This window comes from Microtus oregoni, unplaced genomic scaffold (assembly GCF_018167655.1).
Source record: "Microtus oregoni isolate MIOR12 unplaced genomic scaffold, Mior012 000003F_ref0000135, whole genome shotgun sequence".
NCBI classification, from domain to species: Eukaryota; Metazoa; Chordata; class Mammalia; order Rodentia; family Cricetidae; genus Microtus; species Microtus oregoni.
This window is the reverse complement of record NW_024543062.1, coordinates 23826797-23850780: the sequence shown is the minus strand read 5'-3', so window position 1 is coordinate 23850780 and position 23984 is coordinate 23826797. Positions and strand designations below refer to the sequence as shown.

The 23984-nt window shown below is 39.8% G+C and overlaps 1 protein-coding gene across 1 annotated transcript in view; it reads left to right on the top strand.

The window, feature by feature from the left end:
- The first annotated feature begins 6090 nt into the window (after positions 1-6090).
- Positions 6091-23984, top strand: part of LOC121446136 (zinc finger protein 431-like) — a 42080-nt gene continuing 24186 nt past the window's right edge. The window contains exon 1 of the mRNA XM_041648548.1: positions 6091-6141. The gene's annotated coding sequence lies outside the window, so the exon portion shown is untranslated. The remainder of the gene's footprint in view (positions 6142-23984) is intronic.

Below are 23984 nucleotides of genomic sequence, written 5' to 3'. Positions count from 1 at the left end.
CTCTGGGGTCGGATACCTTATTAAAAAGCAAAGGTCCCCTAAAGAGCCTGGACCTTTTCGTTTTGGCAGTAAGGCAAGAGATTGCAAATAAATATCCCTGTGGCTGTTGGTAAATGGTGAATGTGGATTCAGGAGTGGCAAGTAGTGGAGTAAGCTGACATTAAAAGGGCCTACCAGCCCTGATAGCATCTCTCTTCTGGGGATGCTCTGTTCCAGTCATCATGTGCTGCATCCAGGGTAAAAGCCTCTGGTTTAAAAATTGGAAAAATTAAATTAAGTCACTTTAAAATAACGTGCTTATAGAAAAACTACAGATCGTTGGTTTCTATATTTCTTACTATGCAGTGTGTCCAGAGGAAAGTAAATCCCCAGCTCTGTTTAGATGGGTGCAGGACTACACTGTCTTCAAGAACTATTGCTGTAAAAGCCCTGGCCCTGGGCCCTGGGCCATATGAACAGCCCAGCTGAGCTTCTAAGGCAGCCCATGTTTAGATCTGAATTTAACACTTGTCTGCTCACAATGCTTGTGATAAGGTGGGTGCCCCAAGTTGCCCCACATGGCAAAGATCTGCTAAAGCCTCTCACCCCACTACAATGGCAAAGGGGGTGTTACTGAATGATGAGGTTGAGTTAAAATGGTCCTTTTGACTCTTTATAATGTTTATGGCTATTTTAAGAGAACATGGCGAAGATTCTCATTTAGTATTAATAAAAAAAGTGCATTTTGGGTTGTTTTCAGATTCTGTCTATGATAATATAAAGGATATCGCTAAGTTTTAAGGTAATATTTTATCTAATTCCAAAAATCCACCATACTGATGTTCCAAGTAGCTGTAAGCGTAAATTGTCAAATAATATTTTTTTATCTTGGTCGGTTTTACAAAAATAAGATAAAATCTCAAAATTGTTTGATTTGCATTTCCCTGATGATTAAGGATGTTATATTTAAGCAAATTTAAATATCTTTCAGTCATTTCAAGTTCATTTGTTGAAAATTTACAGTTTTGGTCTGTGACGTAATTGTACTGAAATATTTGTTTTTATGAGGATTAAGCTTCTAAGTTCCTTGTATGGTTTTAAAATAATTGATAAAATAATTGATAAAGATACCTTTTCTATTCTACAGGCTGATATTATGTTCTGTTAATTATATCCTTTGTTATACAAAAAGCTTCTCAGTTCTGGATATTTCAATTACTGATTGTTTCCTTTAATGTCTACGCTACTGAGGCTATGTTCAAAATTCTATTTATATTGTTGCCCTTATGTTAAGGTCTTTAATTTGTTTGGATTTCAGTTTTGTGCATAGAGATAAATATGGATCTATTTCCATTCTTCTACACGATGATATTTAATTAATTCTTAAAGGGAGAAACTGACAGTCATAACAGCTGGGCTCATGGCAAATCTCAGGGGGGCTGCAAGGCACCCCACTAATTCGGCCAAGGTAAGAGAGGTTCTCCAGGGGTCAGTTAAAATCTGTGTTCCTTAAATGATTAATAAAAGTTTACAGGCATTTTACCCAACCTCTGAAGGTCAGCAGACAGCAGTAGCCATGGCCTACATAGGACAGGCAACATCAGATATAAGAAAAAAGTTACAGCAAGTAAATAGGTTACAAGATTATACCTAGGCCGGGCGGTGGTGGCGCACGCCTTTAATCCCAGCACTCGGGAGGCAGAGGCAGGTGGATCTCTGTGAGTTCGAGACCAGCCTGGTCTACAAGAGCTAGTTCCAGGACAGGAACCAAAGCCACAGAGAAACCCTGTCTCGAAAAACCAAAAAAAAAAAAACAAGATTATACCTAGTAAAATTTGGAGAGACAGAAAAAGTGTTAAACGAGGGACAGAGAAAGGGAAGCAAAAGAAAGACAGGACTCAGACAGATAAGGAGCCTGGGCAACAGAAGATCAAAGACAAATAAAGAGGGACACAGGAACTGAGTACTCTGTGTTAAAACAACCATTGATAAAAAATTAAAAATACAAACTGGACACCTTACGAACTATAAATTTGGAAAAAGGACAAATAAATGACTCGTTCCTCCCTGGTCACTTCTGAATGTATGATCAAAGCCTTTTGTTGACCAAACGAGAGACTTTTGCTTTCGCTGCTGTTCTCAGTTCTGCAGGAGACGCAGGCTGCTTGTCTGCCTCTGCCTCTACCACGCCCTCCTCACCAGGATGACCACCTCTCCCTGCCGTCACCCCTGAAGAAATCCTCACCTCCTAGCAACTGCCTTGATGCTGTGCTTGCTCTAAAGCCTGCATGAGCCCTGACTGCTCACTCTACAGTCTTGCTCCCCTCACCCATGTCAGACTGCGATACAGCAGTCACCATGCTACCACAGGTGCCCTCCTGTGCCAGACTACTGCTCCTGTGCTGGGCTGACGTCGATGGACTATGGATCCTACCAGCATCTGCAGAAAGGACAGGTGGCTGGCAAAATGGCAGGCTAAGCTTGTGAGGGTCTTTCAGTAACCTTCCATTCTTTCCTCTCCCATGGGCTCCTCAGAGGAGGTGAGGCCTCCTGATGGGAATCTACAGAGCCTCAGCCCAGGGCTCTCCAGGGGACCCACTCTCTCCCTTCCCCCAGCCCCAGGGCTGCCAGCTACACCTCAGCAGTGGCATGCCCTCTGGCTACCCAGGATGTGACAGACACAGACAGCACAGAGAAACAGGGAGGAATGGTGTCCACTCTCTTACTAAAGGCAGACATGCAGGAAGAACAATAGAAGAGCCAGTTCCAAGAACAGAGAAAAACAAAGCAAAGCAAAACACAACAAAACAAAACAACCCATATGAATTAAACAAAAGAGAGAAAGAAGAAATGTCGACTTACAAATAGGAAATAAGGAAAGAAAACCCAGAATGTTACCAAGAAGACAGCCTGGTCTATAAAGAGAGTTCCAGAATGGCTATGGCTATTACACAGAGAAACCGTGCCTCAAAAAACAATAAAAGAAGAAAACAAAAACAAAGAAAGAAATAAAGAAAATGCTGCTTTCCCCCTTTTTTCTTTGTTAATCCCAGGTTATTTTTAGTTTTCCTTTTTAAATTGTAATTGCAGCAGCAAAAAGGGTTCAAAAGAAAATCCTAGTCTATGTAGTGAAATAGTTTGTCTGAGGCACAAATAAAGACAGGTCCTGTCTCCCCCCCCAAAAAAAAAAATCAAGTTAAAATGTGAAATAAAACAAAGAAGGCAAATAAAGGTGTTTTGGTTTGTTTTTGTTTTTTGTTTTTTTGCTAAGAAACCCCAAAATGACTGAATTTAGCAATTTCCCAACTTCAGCAAGAAGGTAATGTTTTCTAACTTCAGCAAGAAGGCAGCAAATATGCATGTCTATTTAGGTTGGGTGGTGGTGGCAGGTGCCCATAATCCCAAAACTCTAGAGGCAGAGGCAGGTGAATACCTGTGAGTTCAAGGCCAGCCTGGTCTACAAGAGGTAGTTCCAGTACAGCTAGGACTGTTAGGCAGGGAAACACTTTCTCGATAAACACACACACACACACACACACACACACACACACACACAAAGCACACCTAAGCAGACCAGTCAAGTTGTAGCCTCACCCTTTCATGGTTCAAGCTGGAGTTCAAGACTTTAGCAAGGGGTGGTGACCTTGAATCTCACCAGTCTGAGTTGCACTCCAACCAGGTGCCCTCAGGGGACAGGTGTGGAGCCTAGGGTACAGGGAACAGATGATCTAAAAACTCAAAACAGCAAGCAATCAAACACAAAGCAAGTAGGAAGAAATGCCTTTGGTAGTTACCCCATTCAAGAATTATGAAAAAAATCTAGTCTGGCGCCTTTAATTTCGGCACTTGGGAGGCTGAGGCAGGTATATCTCTGTGAGTTTGAGGCCAGTCTGTTCTACAGAGCTAGTTCTGTCTGGTGCTGGTGGCGCTTGCCTTTAATCCTAGCACTTGGGAGGCAGACAGGCGGAGCTTTGTGAGTTCCAGACCAGCCCAGACAGGCTGCAAAGCTACAGAGAAACCCTAGCTCGAAAACAAGAAAACAAAATACCACCACAACCACCACCAAAAAAGAATTAGGAAAAGCCAAGCAGTGGTGATGTAATACTTGTAATCCTAGCACTTGAGATGCTGAGGCAGGAGGATATCAGTGAGCTCAAGGCCTGCCTCATTTATCAAGCAAGTTCCAGGGATGTTACATAGAGAAACCCTGCCTCAAAAAACAAAATAAAACAAGACCCCAAAAACAAAAGAGTTAGAAAAGTGCTCATGAAACACCATGAACCAACTAGATGGCACTTAATAGCAATCAAAGGTGAAATAAAAAGGCAGAAAATTTCTTTGATAAAATCCAACCTGCTTCCATTGTCAAAGCTGTACAGCCAGTAGAACTAGAAGGAACATGTGCCCATTTATCAAATTAAAAAAAAAGCTAGACTCTCACATGATCATAAAAGATGAAAATCTTACGAGAAGAACTTGACAAAATGCAGCAGGAACTCTTGCTATTCTCCATGACTTTCAGAGTTCACAGAGTTCACTCTGCCTTCTAAGTGACGGGATGATGACAGTAAAGGTGTTTGCTTCCTTTTATTGTATATTTAGTTTAATTTTAAATTTATTCAAGTGTTTCTGTGTGTGAGAGAGAGACACAGAGAGAGAGAGACAGACACACACACACACACACACACACAGAGAGAGAGAGAGAGAGAGAGAGAGAGAGAGAGAGAGAAGGAGAGAGAGTTCAGTATAAAGTTAGGCTCCAGACACTTTCTAGGTCACATATCAAAAGTTTTCATTATGAAAACAAAAGTCAATAAACAACTCTGAACTTTTTCTTTATTTGCTTGTTTGTTGGTTTGTTTGTCCGTTCGTTCATTCTTCTGTTCACATATTTGCTTACTTTATTTATTTACAGTGGAAGAGTTCTGTTAGGGTTAGGAATCAGTACAGAATGATCCATCAGACAGGCTCCAAAACCACAGAGAAACCCTGTCTCGAAAAACCAAAAAAAAAAAAAAAAAAAAAAAAAAAGATCCATCAGAATGGTAGGTAGGAAGTTATCCTGGGGAAAGAGTAAGATGTCCGCCATGACCTTCCCTATTGAAAGGGAGCATTCTGAGGGAAACAGGTCCCGAAGGCAAGACTAAGAGGAGAAACCTGAGTTTCAAGTGCTGCCTGCCTCCCACAAGTCCTTTCCCCAAAGTCAGGCATTTAGATAAACAAGGATCTCCTTTCAGTCCCTTTTGAGGATCTTCAGGCCCTGACCTGAACACTTGAGGCCTATGGCAAGGTCAATGCTAGCTACCCTCCTCCTCCCCCAAAGACCTGAAGACACACCCCAATTCACTGCTGCTGGCAGCCATTGGAATTCATTCTCAGGTCCTGCAGCCTCTCCAGGGCACAGACCATTTATTTCTTTTAGAAATCCCTTCTTCATAACCCACATATGTCAGATTGTCAGATAAATAAATACCAGCAGAAGTTCAAAAGCAGCTTCTCAATTTTTATTTTTATTTTTATTTTTTTATTTTTGAGACAGGGTTTCTCCGTAGTTTTTGGTTCCTGTCCTGGAACTAGCTCTTGTAGTCCTCGAACTCACAGCGGTCTGCCTGCCTCTGCCTCCCGAGTGCTGGGATTAAAGGAGTTCGCCACCACCACCTGGCCTCAAAATTTTTTTTTCTCGAGACAGGGTTTCTCTGTGTAGCATTGCAATCTCTCTGGCCTTGAACACACAGAGACCTGCATGCTTTCTTTGTGGAGTTTTGGGGTTACAGCCCTGTGCCTCCAACAACCAGTTCATTTCTTTCTTTTTAATGCCAGGCTCTTTAGTTTAATGTTAGTTAATTTTCTGAAATTGTATGCTTCCTTTTAAAACCGAACCCACTGATTTACATTAGCAAGAGACTTGCTGTTGAATTTGGCGTAAATTTCCAGCCAATCTGGCACAGGTCAGTCTTTAGATTAGAAGCCAGTCTTGGACCAAGGTGCTGAGTCCTTTCTGCTAACCTGGTCCGGTCACTCAGACCTCATCAGCCAATCAGAGCCTCCAGCTGTCAGATGGGAGGGTTCTTCCGGGAGCCGGACTTCACATCCATTTCCGCTTTCTTAGGGCTCAGGTTCTCCTGTGGGCGGAGAGCCTGTCTGTTGGGCAGCTGCACCATGGTGAGTGAGGGGTTGCTCTCCACAGACGGAGGAATGGCTGGGCTTGGCGAGCTAGGGGTCACTGTTCCTAAATTAGGTGGAGCGGCCGCTGAGGCTCGCGACCGGTGTGGTGGCCGCGTGGGAGCCAGCGGACAGACACAGAGTTTAGCGTCTTCCTCCATCAGTAGTCCTAACCTTGCAGCTCTCCTGGCAGCCTCTGAATCCTTCACATCCCAGGCTGTGTCTGCACAGAGCAGAGAGAGCATCGGGAGCCGCAGATGGTGGTGTCTGTCGTGTTTATATCGTTACATGTGGAGTGAGATCATCACATTTGCCAAACGCGGAGACTCCTGGTCTCTCCTGGGTCTTCAGAAGTTCTGCACTTTTAACATTTAGGTTTGGGAACCGTCTGTAGTCAATTTTGTGCGCTTGTAAACGGATTCTCCTGTGTAGAGCAGCGCTCCACTACTAAACTGATGTAGACGAGTATAGTTGATAATAGAATTAATGGAATAAGGATTTACTGGTTCTTAGGAGACATAAAGTCACACAAAGTAGAATTTAAGTGAGGGTGGACCGCATCCCAAATATCAAAAGATGAATAGCGTGCACACCATGCTTGTTAGAGCTTAGTAACATGAGGTGCAAATGTTTGTTCAGCAGGATTAATCAGCCATTAAGGTACATTCCTATAACAAATGAGACAACCATGATTTACAACCAGCCAGAAGACCCACTTCTCCATCAAAGGCCTCTGACCTGCTGCTCTCGGGCCATTATGGGGTCACAACCTTGTGTGCCAGGAGAGTATAACAATTCTAGAACAGCTGCATTTTTCAGCTCTTAGGAAAGCAGTTTTGACCCAGTGTCTCCTTTGCTGATTGAGGTGGACTTGAATATTGTCTGCAGCCCCACAGGGCATTGCCCTTGCTATCCTCCTGGCTAACCATCGTACATTCTTGATTACAAGTATGCTGCACCACCGAGCTCTAAAATTACCAGTTTGAGTCATACACTGGGACTGTCCATTGCAGTAAAATAAATGATTTTGCATGTGGAGCATGGTTCTCCCTTCAGACCAGAAGAGTAGGAATGGTGTACTGTGTACACTGGAGGAGGTAAACACACTGGACAATAGCTAGATATTAGACTTAAATTTAAAGCCATGGGCTGCAGGGGTGTCCATTACAAAGATGGACACAGTGATGGGGCACAGTGATTGACTTTCTGTGTAATTCCCATCATACATTAATTCCTTCCTTGTGAATGAAGACAGACACTGGTGGCGGTACAGTTTAGGGAGGAGAGCTTGGAACTCCTAAGTATTTAGTTTCCAATTAGTGAACTCTCCCATGCAGATATGTCCAATCCTGATTGACACAGTGAAGTCAGCTCAGATGTTTGAGACACAGGCAATTGGCTGTAACTCCATGTGTCAGCTTACAGCACTCAGCAGCTAACATTTTACAAGGCACAAATTATTAATAGCATTCTTTCTACCAGGGAATGGCCTACTCTGCTTCAAAGTCAGTATTACTAAGTGTTGTCTTATTTTTTATAATTTTGAGAAGTCAATTATTGGTTATTATTTTTTAGATTTCATTTTCTCCAAGGCATGACTGCTATAATCACTTTGTTTCTATTTTCCAATGTTTCCCAGTTTTTGAATTTCATTCTATTTTTAAGTGCTATTTATTTATTCATCTATTTATTTATATCAGTTTATAGCTGTGATTCTCTACCTTGTGGGCCATGACTCCTTTTGGGGGATCAAATGAACCTATCACAGGACTGGCCTAAGATGATCAGAAAGTACAGATATTTATATTATAATTAATAACAGAAAAAATATAGTTATGAAGTAGTATAAATAATTTTATAGGTGGGGAGATCACTACATCAAGAGTAACTATTAAAGAGTCTCAGCACTAGGAAGAATGAGAACAGCTGCTTTAGATTAATGTCTCCTGTAGCTCAGGCTTGCATCCTGCTATGTAACTGAGAATTGCTGTGAACACCCAATCCTGTCTCTGCTACCTAGTGCTGGAAAGACAGTCCTGCAACTCCTACCAGGCTGGACCTTGACTGGTCGGTGTGAAGGAGAAATAGATCAGTGAATGAGTATCCTCCAATTTCTGTAGATTTTATTGTGAATTTAGGAGTGAAGTGGGAGCCGTGTAAGAATTGAGTTCACTGACCAAGTGTAAATCCAGTGTAGTCACAACAGACAAAGGATGGGCAAGAAGGAGGGTAAAAGCTTTCCTGTTGTGACTGTAGTTGTCATTAGCTGTGAGTAGTGAGTTGATCAATTTTAGATGTTCCATAAATGTCCTGTATGGACATTTCATGGGTCCACAGATCACACACAGGACCTGATGCCTTGGAAGAGGAACAGGAAGTGTTTTGGGAGAATGGAAGATTTTATTAAACTACAAATTTCCCAGATTAGGTTCTTGTCTGCCTATAGTGTGTAAGGACAAACCTGGAGGATGTTTGCTTTCTGAGACATTCCATCTCTGCTCGCCCAGTGGGGTAACTACCAATGTCTTGAAGCACAGCTGGGTGGTCCTAGAAAGTCTCTGGTAGGCAATTAGGAGCACCAGAGGTAGTTTAGAGGTTCTTTCCAGGATTCTCTTATTCTCCTGTACAAAGCTGTAAGGAGGACCACAAGCCTTGCCATGGTGAATGTAGAAGCAACTGTCCCCAGACCAGGAAGTGCAGGATGGCTGAACTGTCAGAGCTGCTTGGACAGGGATGAACCATGAGCCACACAGTTTCTATTGTTCTTCATAGTGACCTGAGTAGTGACCCTTGGCCTGTGAGTTTTGTTGAAGTGGGGGAGACTATGAGCTTGTAATATTGTTACCTCACACTATGTAATTGAAAATTGGTTTGAATACGTAATCCTGCCTCTGCTGCCCCTGCTGAGTAAATAGTCCTACAACTTCTTCAGGACTGGATCTTGACTGGTCAGTGGGAAGGAAAAATAAAGCAGCTAATGAGAGACCTCCAGTCTCTCTGACTTTCATTGTATCATTGTAGATGAAGAGGGTGAGTACATAGGTCAGGCTTGAAGCTGGTAGATTCACAGTGCAGAAAGGGAGAGACAGGACAGTGGCTGAAAACTTTCCTATTTTAACAGTAGTTGAGAATAGCAATGCAGAATGAGGTAATCAATTTGAGATGCTCCAGAAATGTCCCGATGGTCATTTCTTGCTGTCCACAGACCAGGCAATCAAGAATCTAGATAAAGAACTGAACTTATCATGAAACCAAATTGCTATGGTTAAATAGATCTGAGTAAAATGTGGCCCTGCCTAAAAGAATGTTATTTTACTGGTTTTAAATAGACACCCTGAGATAAAAGGTTTGAGAAATCTTTGATATTCTCTAAAATAAATCCCTTGTTTCTGAAGCACATGACCATAAATCCCATTTTAACTTTTCAAAATAAGTTTTTGAGATTATAACTATATCATATCCACATTCTCTTTTCTGTCCCCAAGCTTTACCATGACCCCTTATTATCTTCTAATTCACAGTTCGTTTTTCTTTAACAACAGTTGTGAATGTGACCTGTGTTTGGCCGCAGGATTTTCCAGTTATGAGTCGATGGGTTGGTTGCACTGCACATTGAGTGTGTAATGAAATGTGCATACAAAGGACCCTGTGCTTTGGATGAGGAAAACTGTATCCTCTAGGAAAGTGGATGAATCTCTACTAAAATACAAACTTTCCGGACTAAGGCCCTGTCTACTAGGCAGGATGGCAGAACAGGAAGTACTTGGCTGTCTGAGTCATTTGATATCTGAACACCGATTCGGGAACTGATAATATTCTGAGGCCCAGCAGGGTGGCCTTAGCCAATGAGGGACTCTGGAATTCTTAGCAATCAGGAATAATAGTGGCAGGTAGCTTGCAGGTTCTTTCCGGGATTTTTCTATACTTCTAATCAGTTGTAAGGAAGTTCACAAGCTGTGACTTAGTGTGGAGTGTTCAGAGAAGGTCTGTTGAGCTGTCAATTCTGCTGGGATTTGGATGGACCTTGTGCCAGGCTCTGGTTCTGTTGCTCTTTGTAATGGTCTGTGCAGTGTTCCTTGTACTCTGAGCCTCCCTCTGTATGGATTTCCTGGGGAGAGGGAGACTCTGCAGCACTGGCATGGTAGGATAGTATGCTTGTAATCTCACTGTCCACTCTACACACAGAGTCATGCTTTTGGTCTACAGTCAGAAGACAGATTTGAAAACTGATAATCTGAGGGCTGGAGAGATGGCTCAGCAGTTAAGAGTATTGCCTGCTCTTCCAAAGGTCCTGAGTTCAATTCCCAGCAACCACATGGTGGCTCATAACCATCAGTAATGAGGTCTGGTGCCCTCTTCTGGCCTGCAGACATACACACAGACATAATATTGTATACATAATAAATAAATAAATAAATATTTAGCTGGGTGGTGGTGGCACAGGCCTTTAATCCCAGCACTCGAGAGGCAGAGGCAGGCGGATCTCTGTGAGTTCAAGACCAGCCTGGTCTACAAGAGCTAGTTCCAGGACAGGCTCCAAAACCATAGAGAAACCAAAAAAACCAAAAAAAAAAGAGAAAAAAGAAAAAGAAAACTAATAATCTGGTTTCTAGAAGTTCTGAATATTGCAGTCTACTTTCAAGTTTGTCTTATACATGTTTCAAGTTGTTTAAAAGCTGGTAGATCTACAGTGATGTTGATTGAACAATGCATGATTTAAATGTTTCTAACTTTCTGCTACCACCAGCTGCAATGGTGTGATTCATGGATTTTCAGTTCCAAGGTACAAAGGGAGTTTCTGAGCTGCAGAGGTTTGTTAGGTGTGTGTGGTGTTGAGCAGGTAGATAGGGCAAAGTCTATATCTTGTGCTATAATCCATGTGACAGGAAGCAGAAATTATTCTATATTGTTTTGGGATTGGGCATCAGTGGGGCTGGGTTTATCTGAAAGCACAAGGAGGTCTAAGGGGCTACAGAACAATAGCAGGAGATAATCTCTTTTTGCAGAGAGGGATCTAGAGCATGGGGTCTCTCTGGAAGAAATACCAGTAGCTGGAGCTTCAGAAACAACAGTTTAACGGTCACTTTGAAGTAATTTTGTGAAAATTATGTAGTCTTTATTTAATTTCTATACACATAGAATCATAGGTAGCTGGATAACATTGGTCAAGATCACACGTTTCCTGACTAAGTTTCCTTTGGTCTTTTGATTAATAGCTGACTATATTTTCCTGCCTTAGTTCTTGGCTTTTTCTCCATCCTCTTTATTCTTTCCCAAATATCATACACATTCTTGATTGATAAGTTTTGTGGTAATTTTTTTCCCCCGAGATAGGGTTTCTCTGTGGCTTTGGAGCATGTCCTGGAACTCACTCTGTAGACCAGACTGGCTTCAAACTCACAGAGATCCTCCTGTCTCTTCCTCCTGAGTGCTAGGATTAAAGGTTTGTGCCACTACCACCCAGAAAGAAGTCATATTATGTCAATCTGTGTACAATTTTTTCATAATTCCATCGATTACTCTGTGTACTTCCAATATGAATGTAGCTTTGTAATCAGCTTTTCTGTTATAAATTGTTGGGAATTGTCATTGTACTGTATTCATTTATGGTGCAAATTTAACATAAACATCATCTCAATATTGATGCATCATATTTCCAAGGATCATTTATTTACTTCTTTATTTATTTAGGTTTTCTTGCTCTTGTTGTTAATCTGTGAGAGACTTTTGGTTTATTGGATAAAAGGTATTATGGATGTTGACAGGTGGCTCAGCACATATTCATTTTGGATGTGACCTGAGTTCAGATAACTACACTTAAATTGTGATGTGCATAACTCTACCATTTCAGATCCAGGGCCTCTGAACCGCTCTTTTTTTGTGTTACTTGTATACATATGGAAGACATTTTGGCTCTGGCACAAACATATGCAAAAAATAGCAATAAACTTGTTTTCAAAAGTGCTTGTGAGCCAGGCAGTTGTGGCACACGCCTTTAATCCCAGCACTCAAGAGGCAGAGGCAGGCGGATCTTTGTGAGTTCTAGGCCATCCTGGTCTACAAGAGGTAGTTCCAGGACAGGAACCAAAAAAGCTACGGAGAAACCCTGTCTTGAAATATCAAAAAAAAAAAAAGTGCTTGTTATTTATAAAGCAATTAGAGTAAAACAAGTTGCTTTGGTTGTTCACTGATTCTTTAAAAATCTGTTATGTTGCATTTTGTTTTAAAATCTTTTCATTTCTTCACTTTGATTTCAGTCTTACAGGCAGTCATCAATCAGGGGGAGCAAAACTGTGTCTAAGTGATCCTAACAGACATACTTTTCTTTATTATAAGATGATGAGATTTTTTTTTAGCAGTCAAATCTATTTTCGACAAAGTTAAGATATGAGAAGGTTTCAAGTGAATCTCTCCAATTGTGGTGGAACAGCCCTCCTCACTTGGCCATTATCTATTATTGTAAAGGATTAAAGAACTGAAGTGTATAGGATGAGTGCTGGTCATTGATTTCTTAGAGTTTGATTTTGGTTAGAATCTTGTTGTTTTTATTTAAAGGCCATAATGTGTCTTTGTGTTTTGTTTGTCAGTGCTACCCTTCTATGTTATTGATTTTATTAATTGTTATTTAAGTATATTGCTCATTTTTTTGAAAATAATGGTTTCACCAATTTTGTTTTCAGGTTTCTCATGTTATGAGTTCCTTGAGTGTTTGTTGGTTTGGGAAGTTTCTGTGCAGAGACACTTTTAGTTTTCTCGTCTTTATCTTAGATGTTTGCCTCTTTCCATTTCCTGGCATATCTATCTTCATGTTTGTGTTTTTGCTGCTTAAAGATCAAAAGGCAATGTACTAATCACATTTAAAAACTTATTTTATATTATTGTCTCTTTCTTCTAATTAGCCTCAGCTATCAGCATGACATAGCTTAGAATGATCTGAGAAAATACCAGCTGAGAGTCTGCCTAGATCAGAATACCTGATTAAGGTATCTGAGAGAGATTGTGTTGATTTCGATTTATATAGGAAGACTCTTCCACTGAGCTGGCAATATCTCTGAACAAGCAGCTCTGATAGGAGAGCTAGCTGAGCATAAGCCAGAGACAAAGCAAGAGGGAAAGCCAGAAAACAATGGTTCCACATATTTTGCCTTTAGTTATTAGCTTGATTATCTATCCTAAAATGTCATAAGGAGGAATTGTGAAATAGTGTTAACAACCAAATAAGCATGTTCATTGCTTGAGTTTCTTTTGATTGCATAATTTAATAACAGCAACAGAGAAGAAAGAACAAAAATGGGACTCAAAGGGGATTTTGTTGCTGCAAAGGACCTGGGAATGTTGACTCAGAAGAATGCTGAAGATATCAGAACACTGGACAAAGATCTTAATCAGCTGGTCTTGTAGAACCTAGAAGATGGGAATGTTGAGAGTAATGACAGATAGTGGAGGTCAAGGTCATAGGATTTTAGTGGGCAGTAGGCTCTTCAGGGAACCGTGCAGTTGGCCCAACCTAACTGGCTTGAGAGACCTGTATCATAGGTTTTTCAGGTTAAAGTCCATGGTTCCTGGGTCACAATATACCTCCCAGTTCCTGACAGACTGTTGCATTCCCTTAGGCAGTAAGCATTCAGGCTGATTTCTGCACTTTGTATGATCCCTTTGTAGTCAAGGAATCATGTACGCTTAACAGGACAATTGAACTTAGACATTAATCTTGTGTATGCTGTATAGCTTGTAAACTTCATTATATCCTGGTGTAGACAGAGATTGCTTTTCATTTCCCAATGTCCAGACTTGTAATAATTATACAGAAATTGTATTAATTATAAGACTGCATATGAATAGCTTCGGCTTCTTATTAAGTAATTTTCCCATCTTAAATTAAGCCATTTTTATCAATCTGTGTATTGCCACATGGCTGTGGCCTGCCAGTAAGGTTCCTTCCAGCATTTGTCTCCTTCAGTGGCTACATGTCATCTCCCTCACTCTGCCTTCTTTTCTCCTCTATCTCTGCTTGGAATTCCCACCTTGTTCTATTCTGTGTTGCCATAGGCCCAAAGCAGTTTCTTTATTAACCAATGGGAATAAAATATATTCACAGCATACAGAGGGGAATCACAGATCACTTCCCCTTTTCTATCTAAATAAAAGGAAGTTTTTACCTTTGATTTAGCTAGATTACATACAACAAAACAATTAGCAGGCAAGAATTTTAGTTACAATATTTAGTCTATGTATATTTGGCAAATTAAGGATAGTACTCTATCATCAATTCTATCTTTGCGAGTCTAAAGTTTTATATCTAATCTATCTTTTATCAGTATAAAACTATCAACTCCATCAAAGACTCCAGAAGGATGTATATTACCTAAGTAATTATATGCACTTCCAAAACTCTAGAATTGACAAAGATCTTGCTGCCTGGACAGTTACCCAAGGTTCTTCTGTAACATTGTGCTATCCAGGCCGGGTGGTCGTGGCGCACGCCTTTAATCTCCGCACTCAGGAGGCAGAGGCAGGCGGATCTCTGGGAGTTCAAGGCCAGCTTGGTCTACAAGAGCTAGTTCCAGGACAAGCACCAAAAGCTACAGAGAAACCCTGTCTCGAAAAACCCAAAAACAAAAAAAATCCCAAAAAACAAAAAACAAACAAACAGAAAAAAAAAAAACCATTGTGCCATCCATCTTCAGTCTCAGGCCCATAGTTTCTTGCAGACTTATCTATGAAGCAGAAAATGTCAAAAACAGTTCCACCTATAGTGGCAGTTTCTCAGTCACCTTTTTTTCTGTGGCCTGCAGAATGTCTAGCAGACTCATGAAGCAGGAACTGTCTCACCTTCTTTAGTAACTTTAGCAGTCATTTTTTTGTAGGTACTGCATGTCCAGTTTATACAACATACCATCAAGCAATCCAGGCAAGAGCAGTTTCTTGCCCAAATGGCTACCCTTCTTACATTGAATGTGAATTCCATAATGAGTTTCTTCAGTGCTCATCAACCTCTCTAGAATAATTGGTGCTACCAGAAGGTCTCACTATCATGAAAAAGCCTAAGTTTTTAAAACATTTAAAAATATCATATTCTGTATGTCTTTGAAAGATTTGAAGAATACCTATCCATATGAAATATATCTCTGTACATCTAGAAAACCTAAGTAACATGACTACAAGTTTAACTATTATATTAAATGACTATCTATTAATTTGTATTTAACTATACATTGCATCTTTAAATGAACTGAACAAATTTAATACTTTAAACAAGAGCAGATATTTATTTAACAAAATTGACCTTAAATTTGTATCAACAGACCAAAATATATTCAAATGCAAAGTATTATCTCTATATCATATCCCCTTTAAATGTAAACAAACATTTATAACCAATATTTTGGAATTTTGGAGTAGTTCTCTCCAAACTGCTTTCTGCTTTTTTCGGGGGAAAGTACTTTTGAGGGTTCATGAATATCTATCAGGGGATCTTGGTCCATCAAACCACCTTATTCTGGAAGGAATCCACAGGTTCTCATACTCTGTAGAAACAAAAGCAGAACCTCTTTTCTAAAGCAACATTTCCTTAGACCCAAATTTTGAAGTCAAGATACCTTTAAAATATATGTTGGTTCGTCTTAGCAGCCCGTACAATGAAATGTCTCTCTGTACTTAGCTCATTCACATTCAAAAATTCAAAGAAAACACAATAATATGCAGAATCTAAACTCTCTGTGTATTTCCCATCTTTACATGGCTTATTTTTCTTTACTCTTTTAATCTATGACTGTCTTTCTCTCTCCCAAGCTTACATACATTTCCACACTGTGACCCATTTACATGTCTTTATTTGAATCTTTTTTTTGCATATTTGTAATTATTTCCTGAACAGAAACCCTTTTTTAAAAGTGCTAAACAGGCATGGCTAGGACCAACTCCTCAGCCCTGCCTGCTTGCTCTTCTTAGTCCAACATGGCAGAGGTATGTTTACTGCCAGCTCTGTGAGCCATTCTCTCTGCCCCAGCCTCAGGGGTATGGCATGTCTCTGTCTCCATTAAGCAATTTGTAACATGATGCACACAGACCCCATTTAAGTGCAGCACCTCCCAAAAGAGTCAGGTATTTGTGCCACCACAAACCAGGAAACCCTTCCATAAAGAACCTGTGCATCCATTGTTGCCAATGCTGAGTCAGAAAGACCTCTCTTATAAGACCTGTGGCACCCTTGCTTGCTGCCAGCTAACAAAGCCCATCTGGAAAAAATATGTGGCAGTTACAATATTTATATCTACTTTATCTTTTATCATAACTAAAAAAACTATAAGTATAAATTCTTCAAGTCCATCAAAGACCCCAGAACTATACTATTACCTAAGTGAACAGGAGTTATATTGTAAACACCTTCCAAAACTCTAGAAATAACATCTCATTGCCTAGTCACCCAAAGTTCATCTGTGTTGTTGGGGCATCCAGTCCTCACTTCACAACCCATAGTATCTGGCAGAGTTTTCCATGAAGAAGGAAATTTGAAGACCTGTTCTGCCTTGCAATGGAAAAGTCCATCAGTTACTGTCTTCTGAGTCCTGCAGATTGTCTGGCAAACTCTTTCATGAATCAAGAAACCCAAAGAATCATCTTACCTTTAGGCAGGTTCATCAGTGATTTCTCTGTGGATCCTGCATGTCCAGTTTATCAAGCAGTCCAGGCAAGAGCAGTTTTTTGCCCAAATGGCTAACAAACTTCATAAGGAGCCTCTTCGATGCCCATCATCCTTTGAAGTAGACTGGCACCACCAAGAGCAGATGTGTTTCATTGTCATGAAAAGTCTTAATATCTTAAAACATTTTAAATGCTATATTCTGAAAGTCTCTGAAAGATTTGAAGAATCCCTATTTGAAATACATCTCTGTACATCTGGAAAATATAACTAGTATGAGTACAAACTTGAGTATTACTATTATAGATGACTCTCTGCCTATATTTTTAATTATACATTACATGTTTAAATGAGGTGCACAAATGCAATACCTTAATCAAGAGCAGAAATACATATAATACCTTAAATTTGTATCCATAAACCAAGATCCATACCAATGCAAATCTATAGCATATCCCCCTTTAAATGTAAATAAACATTCATGAACAGTATTTGGGAATATGGGTATAGTTCTTTCTAAACTGCTTCCTGCTTTTTATTTTGTGAAGTAACTTTTGGGGGGGCATTCACAGCGACCTTTTGGATGGTGTTGATTCATCAAGCCACGTTAGTCTAGAAGTATTCCACAGGTTCTCATCCTCTGTGGAAACCAAAGAACCTCTTTTCTAAAGCAACAAATCTGTAGACCCAAATTCTGAAGATATGATACATTTAAAGTATATATGTTGATTTCTTAGCTCCTTTACAGTCAAAAAATTCAAATAAAACACAATAATATACATAATATACATATTCCAGACCCTCTGTATATAGTCATCTTTACGTGGCTTATTTGTTTTTATTCTATTACTTTTTACTATTTCTTTTATTATCTTTACTCCTTTAATTTATGACTTCTGTACTCTGTCTTTTTAAAGACTTCATTTTTTATAAACCATTTACTTTTATAACTCTGTATTTTTCTTCTTTCTCCCAGGCCTATGTACATTTTTTTTAACACACTGTGTCTCATTTAGAGGTCTTTTATGTATGTATCTGTACTATTGTGTATCTGTAATTCTTTCCTGTTCTGGAGCACGTCTTAAAATGCTAAGCACTTCTTATGAACTTAAGCTGTGCCATTGGTAGAGAAAATATGTCCTGCCTGCTTGCTCCACACAGTCCAACATGGCCGAGGCACGTTTGCTGCCTCTGAAAGCCATGTACATTGCCCCATTTTCAGGCATACATGGAGTCTAAGTTGCCATTAGCAATCTCCTCACAGACCCCATAGCTGATCCTCCAGAAAGAGTCAGAGTTTGCACTGGCAGCACAGCCTAGAAAGCCAGCATTTCAAAATGGTGCAGCTTTTTTAGGCTACCTCTAAATCAGGGAAACTTCTCTTAAAGGTGCTGCAGCACATCACCAGTAAGCAAAGCCCATTTGGGGAAATAAATGTGGCTGAACTTCATTTTTTAGTGTCTAGAATTCCTTTCCAAGCTCTCTAAGATTGTAAGTGGATTTTAGTTGGCCACGTGGACACCAGTTTGTTGTGGGAAGCCACTTTTTAGTTCCCAGTTTCTCAGCCTGAAAATAACCACACAGAAACTGTATTAATTAAATCACTGCTTAGCCCATTAATTCTAGCTTCTTATTGGTTAACTCTTACATATTAATTAGGTTTAAGATGTATACTCTGAGAGATGTGATGTGAGTAGTACTTGGTCTGCTGTAATACAAATCTCTAGTCTCTGGAGCACCTGGCCATAAAATCTGTTTCAACTTTTTAACAGAATTTTTCTGGATTATAAATACATTATTTCTACTATCTCTTTCCTGCCTCTAAGCCCTTCATTGTGTTCTAATTCTCATGGCTTCTTTTTGTTTAACAACAATTACTGTTTGAATGCGACCTGTGTTTGGTTGCAGGACCTCCCAGCTATGAAGTAACGTGTTGGTTACAATTGACCTTGAGTTTGTAATAGAATGTGTACACAAAGGACTCTGTGCCTTGGAAGAGGAACAGAAAGTGCTCTGGAAGAATGGAAGATTTTATTAAACTACAAATTTTCCAGATTAGGATCTTGTCTGACCATAGTGTGAATGGACAAACCTGGGGGATTTTTGCTTTCTGAGACATTCGATCTCTGCTCACCCTGTAGGGTAACTGCTAATGTCTTGAAGCCCAGCTAGGTGGTTCTAGCTAATGAGGGACTCTGGTTGGTAATTAGGAACACCAGTAGGAGGTAGTTTACAGATTCTTTCCAGTATTCTCTTGTTCTGCTCTTGGGAGCTGTAAGGAGTATCACAAGCCATGCCATGGTGAATGTAGGAAACACTGTCCCCAGACCAGGAAGAGTAGGTTGGCTGTGCTGCCAGAGCTGATTGGACAGGGATGAACCATGAGCCAGACAGGGTCTGGTGTTCTTTGTGGTGACCTGGGCAGTGGCCCTTGGCCTCTGAGCTTTGTTGAGTATGGATTCCCTAGGAAGGGGGAGGCTCTGCCATACTGGCATGGGAGACTATAAGCTTATAATAGTGTTGCCTCATGCAGTGTAATTGAGAATTGCTTTGAAAATGTAATCCTGCCTCTGCTGGCCCGTGCTGAGTAAATAGTCCTATAACTTCTTCAGGACTGGGCCTTGACTGCTCAGTGAGAAGGAAAAATAAAGCAGCTAATGAGTGACCTCCAGTCTCTCTGACTTTCAGTGTATTATTATAGATGAAGAGGGTGAGTACATAGGTCAGGCTTGAAGCTGGTAGATTCACAGTGCAGGAAGGGAGAGACAGGACAGTGGTTGAGAACTTTCTTACTTCAACAGTAGTTGAGATTAGCAATGCAGAACTAGGTGAGCAATTTTAGGTGCTCCATAAAAGTTCTGGTGGTCATTTCTTGTCCAGAGATCAGACAATCAAGAATCTAGATAAAGAACTGAACTTATCATGAAACCAAATTGCTATGGTTACAATAGTTCAACCAAAATAGATCTGAGTAAAATGTGGTCCTGCTTAACAGGAATGTTATTTTACTGGTTTTAGATATATACCCTGAGATAAAAGGTTTGAGAAATCTTTGATGTGCTTTAATACAAATCCCTAGTTTCTGGAGCACGTGGCCATAAAGCCTGTTTCAACTTATCAAAATAATTTCTTGAGATTATAACTTTATTATATCCACATTCTCTTTCCTGTCCCCAACCCTTACTATGACCCTTTATTATCTTCTAATTTATGACCTGATTTTTTTTTTTACAACAATTGTGAATGTGATCTGTGTTTGGCCACAGGATTTCCCAGGTATGAGACAATGGGTTGGCTGCCCTGCACATTGAGTGTATATTGGAATGTGCAAACAAAGGACCCTGTGCTTTGGATGAGGAATAGGATATGCTCTCAGAAAGTGGAAGAATGTCTACTAAAATGCTAACTTTGTAGACTAGGGCCCTGTCCACTGGGCTGAAAGGACAGAACAGGAAGTACTGTGCTATCTGAGTCTTTTGATCTTTGATCACCCCATAGGGAAGCTGTCAATATTCTGCGGCCCAGTTGAGTGGCCCCAGCCAATGAGGGGTTCTGGAAAGTCTTACCAATCAGGTATAATAGTGGCAGGTAGCTTGCAGGTTCTTTCCAGGATGTAGTACGAGGAACGGTGGGCTGCATTCCCGCCCAGCTCCGCACAGGTAGCTTTACCCAAAATAATTACACGGAAACTATATGCTTTTAAACATTGCCTGGCCCATTAGTTCCCCCCTCTTATTGACTAACTCTCATTTCTAATAATCTGTGTAGCACCACGAGGTGGTTAGCTTACTAGGAATGACCTTAACCTGAGTCTGTCTCTGAGAGGAGAATCATGGCGACTGCCTGACTCTGCTTCTTTCTCCCAGCATTCTGTTCTGTCTACTCTGCCTACCTAATTTTCTGTCCTAAAAAGGGCCAAGGCAGTTTCTTTATTAACCAATAGACAGATGACCCTCCTCCATCATCAGGATTCTTCTCTACTTTTGTTGAAATGAGTTGTTTTTTTTTTTAAAAAAAATGTTCTCTTTTGTTTTTTAAAGATTTTTATTGTGCATATCAAATTCTGCCTCCATGTATGCCCACATGTCAGAAGAGGGCACCAGATCTCATTAAGGATGTTTGTGAGCCACTGTGTGGCTGCTGGGAATTGAACTCAGGACCTCAGGAAGAGCAGTCAGTGCTCTTAACCACTGAGCCATCTCTCCAGCCCTTGGAATACCACAAGCTTTGCCATGGTGAGTGTAGGGTGTTCAGAGATGGTCTGTGGAGCTGTCATTTCTGCTGGGATTTGAATGGACCATGAGTCAGGCTTTGGTTCTCTTGATCTTTGCAGTGACCTGGGCAGTGGTCCTTGTCCTCTGAGCCTCCCTTTATATGGATTTCTTGGGGAGAGGGACATTCTGCAGCCCTGGCATGGTAGGATATTATACTTGTAATATCACTGTCCAGTATTCACGCAGAGTCATGCTTTTGGTGTGCAGTGTGAAGACAAATTTGAAATCTGATCATCTGGTTTCTAGAAGTTCTGAATATTGCATTCTGCTTTCAAGTTTTTTTCTGTTCTTTTTTTCTTTTCTTTTTTTTTTTTTTTGGTTTTTCGAGACAGGGTTTCCTCTGTGGTTTTGGAGCCTGTCCTGGAACTAGCTCTTGTAGACCAGGCTGGTCTTGAACTCACAGCGATTTGCCTGCCTCTGCCTCCCGAGTGCTGGGATTAAAGTTGTGCGCCACCACCGCCCAGCTCAAGTTTGTCTTATAAATGTTTCAAATAGTTTAAAAGCTGGTAGAACTATGTTGATATTGTCTTTTAGCAATACATGATTTGAATGCTTCTAACTTGTCTGCTACCACTAGCCACAATGGTGTGATTTAGTGATATTTAGTTCCAGGGGACAAAAAGAGTTTCCGAGCTGCAGAGGTTTCTTAGGTGTGTATGGTATTGGCCAGGTCGATAAGGCAGAATCTATATCTTGTGCTATAATCCATGTGACAGGAAGCAGAAATTATCCTATATTGCTTTGGGATTGGGCATCAATGGGTTTGGGTTTACCTGAAAACACAACAAGACCTAAGGGTCTGCAGAGCAGGAGATAATCTCTTTTTATAGAGAGGGTTCTAGAGCATGGGGCCTTTCTGTTTGGAAGAAATACCAATAACTATAGGGTCAGAAACAACATTTTATTGGTCACTTTGAGGTAGTTTTGTGAAAATTGTGAAGTCTTTATTAATTTCTCTATACATAGAATCATAGGTAGCTGTGTAATATTGTTTAAGATCACATGTTTTCTAAGTTTCCTTTGGTCTTTTGATTAATAGTTAATGATCTTTTTCTGACTATTTTCTTGTCTTTTTCTCTCCATCCCTTTATTCTTTCTCAAATATTCTACACATTCTTCATTGTTTTAGCTTTGTGGTAGTTTTTTCCCCAAGACAGGGTTTCTCTGTAGCTTTGGAGTCTGTCCTGGAACTCACTATGTAGACCAGTCTGGCTTTGAACTCACAGAGATATACCTGCTCTGCCTCCTGAGTGCTGGTATTAAAGGTGTGCATCACCACTATTCAGCAAGAAGTCATATTATATCAATCTGTGTACTATTTTTTCATAATCCCACTGAATACTTTGAATGTTTCCATTATGAATGTAGCTTTGTAATCAGCTTTCCTGTTATAAATTGTTGGGCATTATCATTGTACTGTATTCATTTATGGTGCAAATTTACCAAACACATCTTCTTAATTTTGATGCATCATGTTCCTAAGGGTCATTTATTTACTTTATTTTCATTTCATTGCTATTATTGTTTATCTGAAAATTTTGGTTTATTTGATAAAAGGTATTATGGATGTTGGCAGGTGGCTCATTACATATTCATTTTGAAGATGACCTAAGTCCAGATACTTAACTCAAGTTGTGAGGCTCATAACTACCATTTTAGATCAAAAGCATCTTAATCCTTTTTTGTATGTCACCTATATACATGTGGAAGACAATCTCACTCATGCATAAACATATGCAAAAATAGCAATAAACTTGTTTTCAAAAGTACTGTGACTTATAAAGCAATTAGAGTAAAACAAGTTCCTTTAGGTATACACTGATTTTTTAAAAAATCTGTTATCTTGCATTTTGTTTTAAAATCTTTTCATTTCCTCACTCTGATTGCAAACTTACAGGCAATTATCAATCTTTGGAAACAAATGGTGTGTAAGTGATCCTAGCATACATCCTATTCTTTACTATAAGATAATGAGATCCTTGTAGTAGTCAAAACTATTTTCTATGAAATTAAAACATGAGAAGGTTTCAAGTGAATCTCTCCAATTTTGGTGGAACAGCCCTTCTCACCCACGCCATTTTCTATTATTGATAAAGGATAAAGAACTGAAGTGTATAGGATGAGTGCTGGTCAGTGATTTCTTAGAGTTCGATTTTGTTAAGAATCTTGTAGTTTTTACTTAAAGGACCATAATATGTCTTTGTGTCTTTGTTTGTCAGTGCTACCCATCTATGCTATTGATTTTATTATTAATTAAGTATATTCCTCATTTCTGGAAAATAATGGTCTCACTAATTTTATATTAGTTTTTCTTGGTTTAGGAAGCTTCTTTGGAGAGACAGTTTTCGTTTTTTCTTCTTTATCTTAGTTGTTTGCCTCTTTCCATTCCAGGCATATCTATGTTCATGTTTGTGTTTTTGCTGCTTAAGTGACTGACATGATTAGTACATTGCCTTTAGATCTTTAAAATATTCTTGTATATTATTGTCTTTTTCTCTTAATTAGCCTCAGCTATCAGCATGACATAGCTTAGAGTGATCTGAGAAAACACCAATTGAGGGTATGCCTAGTTCAGAATGTCTGATTAAGGTGTCTAAGAGAGAATGTATTGATTTTGATTGATATAAGAAGGTTTTTTCACTTGTGTTGGCAGTATCTCTGAGCAAGCAGCTCTGGGATAGATAAGAGAGCTAGCTAAGCACAAGACAGTGACAAAGCAAGAGAGAAAGCCAGAAAATAATGGTTACACATTTTGCCTTTAGTTATTAGCTTGAGTATCTGTTTTAAGCTCCCAAAAGGAAGAATTGTGAAATAGGGTTAACAGCCAAATAAACTTGCTCATTACCTGAGTTGCTTTAGATTAGATAATTTAATAATATCAACAGAGAAGAAAGTTGGAAAAAAAAATGGGACTCAAAGAGGATTTT